Source organism: Saccopteryx leptura, chromosome 3, assembly GCF_036850995.1.
Source record: "Saccopteryx leptura isolate mSacLep1 chromosome 3, mSacLep1_pri_phased_curated, whole genome shotgun sequence".
In the NCBI taxonomy this organism is placed as follows: domain Eukaryota; kingdom Metazoa; phylum Chordata; class Mammalia; order Chiroptera; family Emballonuridae; genus Saccopteryx; species Saccopteryx leptura.
In genome coordinates, this window is record NC_089505.1 from 102,162,423 (window position 1) to 102,170,811 (window position 8,389).

Below are 8,389 nucleotides of genomic sequence, written 5' to 3' on the forward strand. Positions count from 1 at the left end.
TAGCGCTCTCGCAAATGTAGTGAACATTTACACAAAGTAACAATATGGCAAGGATTGTCTGTATGCACAGGGAAAGCAGCATTATGACAGGAAGCAGAACAGCTACGGTGGGCAGACTAAGCCAATTTTCCACAAAAACACTAAAACTACTAAGAACATTGTGTTGAGGTTTGAGTGTGTTAAGCCCAACTGCAGATCTACGAGAACGCTGGCTACTGAGCAATGCAAGCATTTTGAACTGAGGAGGAGATAAGAGGAGAAAGGGCCAAGTGATGTAGTTCTAAGTTTCATATTTTGTTTTGTTACGTGACAATAAAATCTTGAGGATATATTTGTTTCAGAAAATAAAAGTAAATAAAAGATGCAAAATACTAGCCTTTACTAGTATTCAACAGATGTTTTAAGATTGTTGAGTTTCTAAATGCTTACTTTTTTTTTTTTAAAGACTTCACTTATTCATTTTAGAGAGAGAAGAGAGAGAAAGAGAAGGGGGAGGAGCAGAAAGCATCAATTCTCATATGTGACTTGACCAGGCAAGCCCAAGGTTTCCAACTGGCGACCTCAATGTTCCAAGTCGGTGCTTTATCCCACTGCGCCACCACCGGTCAGGCTCTAAATACTTACTTTCCATTTCTGTACTTATCTCCTCCCAGACCAGCAACAGTTTGTGGACGGCAGCACTGACTCAGGGTGATGAGAGGTAGACTCTGGCATTGCAGAGCCCCTTAGAGACATTCCAGAAGAAACAATTCGCCTGCATCCCTGCTCCTCCAAGCAGGTACTTTTGGATACCAGGCCAGTCAACCCAAAACAGCCTCAAGCTGGACACACTGGTCCAAATGATGTCAGACCTCTCCTGCTCCCGCAGCCTGTCTCCCAGGGCCTTCTTTTTTTTTTTTTACAGAGACAGAGAGAGAGAGTCAGACAGGGACAGACAGACAGGAACAGAGAGATGAGAGGCATCAATCATTAGTTTTTTTCGTTGAGCATTGCAACACCTTAGATGTTCATTGATTGCTTTCTCATATGTGCCTTGACCGCGGGCCTTCAGCAGACCGAGTAACCCCTTACTGAGCCAGCGACCTTGGGCTCAAGCCAGTGAGCTTTTTACTCAAACCAGATGAGCCCGAGCTCAAGCTGGCGACCTAGGAGTCTCGAACCTGGGTCTTCCGCATCCCAGTCTGACGCTCTATCCACCGCACCACCGCCTGGTCAGGCTCCCATGGCCTTCTTGATGTGAATGGTTATAGTGTCGCCATCAGCTGACCCTGATGAGCACAGGGAGTTGTGTGGTGGGGTGAGCTGGGAGAGGGAAGTACAGGGTACAGGCGTGCTTTCTTTGTTCCTAACCTCTATGCCTAACTTGGCCCAAGCGTCACCTCCTATAGAAAGGCATCCTGGGCCTGGGGGATGAGGAGCCTGTCTGTGCCCCAACATCAAAGCACAAGTCTGCCTGTATTGCATTGAATGGCTGATACAGTATAAAGCCAGTAGTCAGGACCACCATCACAGCTGCCCGGCCCATGCAGGTTCGCATTGGATTTGTACAGTCGGTAAAGAAACAATGGAGCCAAGAACTGGTGGGTCATCATCTTTAATCCTAGCTTGCACCCAGTGGGCAAGTAAAAACACACACTGGGCTCCAAAACCCACTCACATTCAGTTCTCACAAAGCTACTGACTTATCCGAGTTTCCTAGAATCAAAGGTTTCTAGCTCACCAGACTTATTCACCTCTGTTCCCCAACTCCTTCCTTCTCCCTGCACAAACTCTGCACAAACTGGCTTTTCCTTCAGTACTCCACCATCTTGGCTGCTTCTCCTGGCCTCCTCCACGTGGCCTTTGCTCTCCTCTCTAATGCTAATCTCAGGAACCGAGAGAGCAAGCTCCCGGTCTGCCCCACTTTATAGTGCAGAAATCAAAACCTTTAATCCAATATACAAAATAGGGAAGTCTCTGATACAAAGTCACTTATCTGAGGCATGATGGGATTGCACCACCCCACATCAAAAAGGGTGGGAAAGGCCCTGGCCGGTTGGCTCAGCGGTAGAGCGTCAGCCTGGCATGCAGAAGTCCCGGGTTCGATTCCCGGCCAGGGCACACAGGAGAGGCGCCCATTTGCTTCTCCACCCCTCCCTCTCTCCTTCCTCTCTGTCTCTCTCTTCCCCTCCCACAGAGAGGCTCTATTGGAGCAAAGATGGCCCGGGCGCTGGGGATGGCTCTGTGGCCTCTGCCTCAGGCGCTAGAATGGCTCTGGACGCAACAGAGTGATGCCCCAGATGGGCAAAGCATCGCCCCCTGGTGGGCATGCCGGGTGGATCCCGGTCGGGCACATGCGGGAGTCTGTCTGCCTCCCCGTTTCCAGCTTTGGAAAAATGAAAAAAAAAAAAAAAAGGGTGGGAAAGGCTTAGTCCTAAAACCAAGGCCCAGGCTACAAGGATCCTGCCTGCCCACAGTCCGCCCCCAACACACATTAATATCACCTGGGCAATGGGCTTCCACGTGGGCAGCGCCATCTTTAACTAAGTGAGCATAATATATTTTATCTGCCCAAGATACGGTAAATTTGAAAGTGGTGCCTGCTCCTCTGGGGCATTAGGTGGTGTTAATATGTGCCCTGGTTCAAAGGGATGACCAGATTTTAGGCTTTGGTGGGGTGCCACGGGCCGCACACAGTCTGCACAACTCTGAACAGTAGCCTCAGTGGCTAGAGTTCTGGGTCCAACTTTACCAGACTCTGGGGCAATGAAGAGCAGGAATTGGGTTTGGGACATCACGTCTTAAGTACTGCAGTCTCTGCCTGGCTGAGCAACAGAAAGCACAGTTGGCTTTTTAAAAAATCTAGACACCATCTGGAATGCTGAGGTCACCGGTTCAAATCCCTGGGCTTGCCCAGTCAAGGCACATATGGGAGTTGATTCTTCCTGCTTCTCCCTCCCTTCTCTCTCTCTCTCTCTATTCACTAAAATGAATAAATAAATAATTAAAAAAAAATCTAGACACCTAAACTGACTGGTGGTGGCGCAGTGGATAGAGCATCTACCTGGGACGCTGAGGTCCAGGATCAAAACCTGAGGTCACTGGCTTAGGTGTAGGGCTACTGGCTTCAGTACAGGATCATAGACATAATCCCAAGTTACTGGCTCGAGCACAAAAGTCACTAAAGTTCAAAGTTGGTGGCGTAAGCAAGGAGTCACTGGCTTGGCTTGACCTCCTCCATCAAGGCATGTAGGAGAAGCAAGCAATGAACAACTAAACTGAAGCAACTACGAGTTCATGCTTCTCATCTCTCTCCTCCCTCTTTTCCTTCCTCTCTCAAATAAACAAAAAAACAAAACCAAAAAACAATCTGGACACCTAGCTTCCAATTTTATAAATTCTACCTCCAAAGGTCTAATGAGGGTCCTGGGTATCTGAATTCTGAAAAAGTGCCATGTGACTCTGATGCCCAGCTGGTGTCTGGCCCATGTGAGGTGACAATGCAGCATGTCTGTGGAAGAGGGGTTGAGGGTGTCACTTTATTTTACTGTTCACTGTTTATTATACCTTTTGTACTGACTGGAGTTTGGATCTAAGAAAAAAGTTAAACTGACTGATGGAGTGGCTGTCATCATGTCAGAAATCCTGCAAACTCGAGGCCTAAAGCAGGGAGGGCCCACCAGTCAAAAGGCATGGAGAGCTATAGAGCGCAAGTTCTACCACAAGGGGGCAGCAGCTGCCTAGAGCCTGCCATGGGAATGTGAGCCCAGTGCTGCTAGATCTTCCTGTTTTTCAGGATAGGCCTGAAATTAGATTTTCAAGTGGAATTCATTATCAACTAATTCAAACACCTAAAACACAGCATGAGCCTAACACAACATGCCTGCAGACCAATTCTGGCTGGTGCCTTTGGATCTTGGAGGGCTGCCAGTAAAAATTAGGCACCCCTAAGGCAAGTCTGCAAAGCCAGGGCAGACCCATCCTTTGCTTCCAGAAAAACGGACTGACTCCCCATTGGGTCCGCAAAGCAAGCACCCGGAGATGGACCACCAGAATCACTCACCCACAGGTAATGATTTAATGTGACACATATTTCTTAACCTCCCACTGTGTCAGAGATGCAGTGGGGAATGTAACAGGCACAATCTCTTTTCTGGGGAACCCTTCTAACTAGGGAGACACACTTGAAACAAGTAGCTGCATAATGATTAGTTCATTTGTGATACATGAGAGGCTGCAGTATAGCATGAGGGTTAAAAGTTTGGGTTTGACATGAAGACCCTGAATAGCCAAAGCAATCTTGAGAAGAAGAAGAAAAAGAACAAAACTGGAGTATCACACTCCCTGATTTCAAACTATACTATAGTTATAGTAATCAAAACAGTACGGTATTGGCAGAAAAACAGACACAAACCAATGGAACAGAATTGAGATCCCAGAAATAAACCCACACATATATGGGCAACTAACTCAAGACAAAGGAGCCAAAAATATACCATGGAGAAAGTCTCTTCAGTAAATGATGTTGGGAGAATTGGAAAGCCACACGCAAAAGAATAATACCAGACTGCTATTTGACACCATACATAAAAATTAACTCAAAATTGATTAAAGACTTGAATGTAAGCCCTGAAACAATAAAATATATAGAAGAAAACAAAGCACTAAGCTTCTGCACTTGGTCTCAGTGGTGTCTTTGTGAATTTGACTACAAAGGCAAGGAAAACAAAGACAAAAATAAACAAATGGGACTACATCAAACTAAAAGGCTTCTGCACAGCAAAGGAAACCATCCATCATCAAAACAAAAAGGCAACCAACAAATGGGAGAACATATTTGCAAATGATACTTGCAATAAGGAATTAATATCCACATTAATATGCAACTCAACATCAAAAAAACCAATCTGATTAAAAAATGGGCAGATGATCTGAATAGACATCCAAGGAAAACATACAGAAGGCCAACAGGTACACGAAAAGATGCTCAACATCACTGTTAGGGAAATGCAAATCAAAATCACAATGATACCACCTCACACCTGTTAGAATGGCTATTATAAAAAAGACAAGAAATAAGTGCCGGAATGTGAAGGAAAGGGACCCCTCATGCACCATTGGTGGGAATGTACATTAGTGCAGCCCCTGTGGAAAACCGTATGGAGTTTCCTTTAAAAATTAAAAGGGGGCCTGACCTGTGGTGGCGCAGTGGGTAAAGTGTCGACCTGGAAATGTTGAGGTCGCCGGTTCGAAACCCTGGGCTTGCCTGGTCAAGGCACATATGGGAGTTGATGCTTCCAGCTCCTCCCCCCTTCTCTCTCTCTATCTCTCCTCTCTCTCTCTCTCTCCCTCTGCTCTCTAAAATGAATAAATAAAAAATTAAAAAAAAATTAAAAGGGGATGAGGGAGTACAGGGAGAGCAAATTGGATAAAAGGGAGTTAAATATGTAGTAATGGAAGGAAACTAGACTTTCAGTGGTGAGCATGCAATACAGATACTGAATCATAATGTTGCAGAGCTGTGAGAGCAAGTTAAAGTTAAAGGGGTGCCTCGCTTCACTGGGAGCCCACCAAGGCCATCCTCCATCCCAGGGATACTGAGTCTTCTTGTAGGGGGGAGCAGAAGGCCACAGTTGGGAAGCCTGTGCCTGAGGCCATCTGTACTCACAGAGGCTCAGTGCCCCTCACACCCACCATTCTGCTGAGGTTGGCAGCCATGGGTATTTCGCTCATCTCCCGCCTGTTTCTTCTTTCTTTGGAAGAAGAAAACAGCCCCCTTGCCCCAGTTGGACTTGGTGCCCAAGGACAGGGAAGGTCCCACTCAATCTTGACCATGCTGGGAGAAGGCTGGGCCTTTCCAGCTATGGGCCAGAGCCCCTCCCTTTTGGAGCTCATCAAACCCTACAACTAAGTTTTAAAAATCTGGGTGCCCACAGAACAAGTCAGAAAACTCTCCCTGTGCCCCTAAGTACAGAATACCAGCTTCTTTTTAAATTATTATTATTATTTATTCATTTTACAGAGGAGAGAGGGAGAGAGGGAGGGGGAAGAGCAGGAGGCATCAACTCCCATATGTGCCTTGACCAGGCAAGCTCAGGGTTTCAAACCAGCAACCTCGGTGTTCCAGGTTGACACTTTATCCACTGCGCCACCACTGGTCAGGCCCAGAATACCAGCTTCTGATAGCAGAGGCCTCAGCCAGAGGGACACTGTGGCCCGTCTGTTTGACCTGGGTGACAGCCATGTTTCTGGGGCCTTGGAGTTCAGCTTAGCGGGGGAATCCCGAGTAGCTGAGACATAGCCCCTGATCTCAGGGGTCTGCAATCTTAACAAGGTAGAGAAGACCCGGAACCAGTCTTGGAATGGGAGGGGAACTTCAGGACACCTAATGCAACCTAATGCCAAAGGGGGAAGCCCTTCTCTGAGGACCCAGGCCTTCACCTGTTGTTCATAAGTGATTCACACTTAATAGCGATCTAGACAGTTGAATTACAGTGAGGCCAAACTGTTATCTGGAAGGATAATTTTACAAGGGACACTAAAACATCCCTGGAAATCATGACCCTCTACCAGAACAAAACCCATAGTAGAAAGGAACACCTTAATAAAGGGCCGGTGGGTGGGGGACGAAACCTCTCTGCCCCGGAATAACAGGTTACTCCCTCCACCAGACCACTAAAGCACACCTGGTTAGTATAAGCACAGGGCTGAGAACAGTGTTCTCAGCTAGGTGTTGTACAATTCTCTTCCCCATTCATGCCTAAGCACATAATGTGCTGGGACCCCCACTTCATCTTCCCATCACTAGCATGTAGCCGAATGTAGTCCACATTCCAGGTGTGTGTTAAACGTGGATTTAACCTGGCCTGTGGTGGCAGTGGATGAAATGTTGACCTGGAACCCTGTGCTTGCCTGGTCAAGGCACATACGAGAAGCAACTACTGCCAGTTGATACTTCCCGCTCCTCCCCCCAACTGTCTCTCTACAATCAATCAATACATTTTTTAATAAAAGTGGATTTAAGGGCCTTCACATCCCTCAAACCTCTTTTCCACCAAGGCCAGCAATTACCATGTCCAAGTATGAAAGTTTCAGTAAGGAACAAACCAAAGGGAATGGAGTGTGCTCCCTGGAGAGATCATCCTGGGAGAGATGCACACTCTGAGGACCGGACAGAGAACACTGCACAGAAAATCTGCAGAAACCCGTGGCACCTGCCATTCCTCCTTCCCAAATTATATGCAAAGAACTTTGGAGTAGAAGATAGTTAACTAACCCAGCTGAACCTTCTCATTTTATCCAGCAGATAACTGAGGCCCAGGACTCAGGGCTTCTCCAAAGGTGGGAGGTGAAACAGAAAAGCAGGGCTTCTGATTTTGTGTGTAAATCGCACCCCCTTCAGTCCCCGACATCACTGTCATGAGGTGGGTTCTCAGAACCATTATCTGATGCTGTCAGGGACACCATGGCTGGTTAGAGAATTGTCTCTCTGACTCAGCTTGAACCTTTCCTTGCTTTTTCCAGAGTTCTGCTCCCTTGTCAGAGTCCTACATGAATACAAACTTACAGCCATCTGTAGGACACCTTGTATCATTACTTCAAATTTCTATCTTCAGGTCATCTTATACCCCAGCTACTCAGAACCATCTCACCCCTGCAAACCTCTCACACCTACTGAATGCCAGACTTAGGCCCCGAGGATGAACCATGCTGAGTTCCTACACACACACCTCCCCCTCATTTATGTTTAAATATTGTCTGAACCTATTGTCTTACTAAACTACACTTGATCTTGTTCCTTTTGGCTCTACATGGCCATAACTTTTTTTTCTATTTTTCCAAAATTAGAAGTGGGAAGGCAGTCAAGACACTCCTGCAAGCGCCCAACCGGGATCCACCTGACATGCCCACCAGGGGGCGATGCTCTGCCCCTCTGGGGCTGTTGCGCCGTTGAGGCTGGAGCCCTTCTCAGTGCCTGGGCCAACTTTGCTCCAATGGAGCCTTGGCTGTTGGAGGGGAAGAGATAGAGAGGAAGGAGAGGGGGAACAGTGGAGAAGCAGATGGATGCTTCTCCTGTGTGCCCTGGTCAGAAATCGAACCCAGGACTTCCACACGCTGGGCCAACGCTCTATCGCTAAGCTACCTGGCCAGGGCCTTCATGGCCTAACTCTTTAAATTCATCTTTTTATTTTGAATTCCTATAACTGATCATTTTGGCCTAAGTAAATTTATAAATCAATTCAAGGTACACAAAAGCGGCATAATCATTTCTAATTCAAGTATAAACTTAACTCACCCACTTGCCTCTGGAAGAAAATAGTCATTATTTGTTCTGAGCATGCTCTCTATACACACAAACTCACTTAATCCTAACATAGGAGGAAGATTGAGAAGCTATTATCCTTCTAAG

At 46.8% G+C, this 8,389-nt stretch overlaps 1 protein-coding gene across 2 annotated transcripts in view; it reads right to left on the minus strand.

The window, feature by feature from the left end:
- The window catches only part of PAQR7 (progestin and adipoQ receptor family member 7), a 373,180-nt gene that overhangs the window by 34,114 nt on the left and 330,677 nt on the right, over positions 1–8,389 (minus strand). The gene's annotated exons all lie outside the window — the stretch shown is intronic.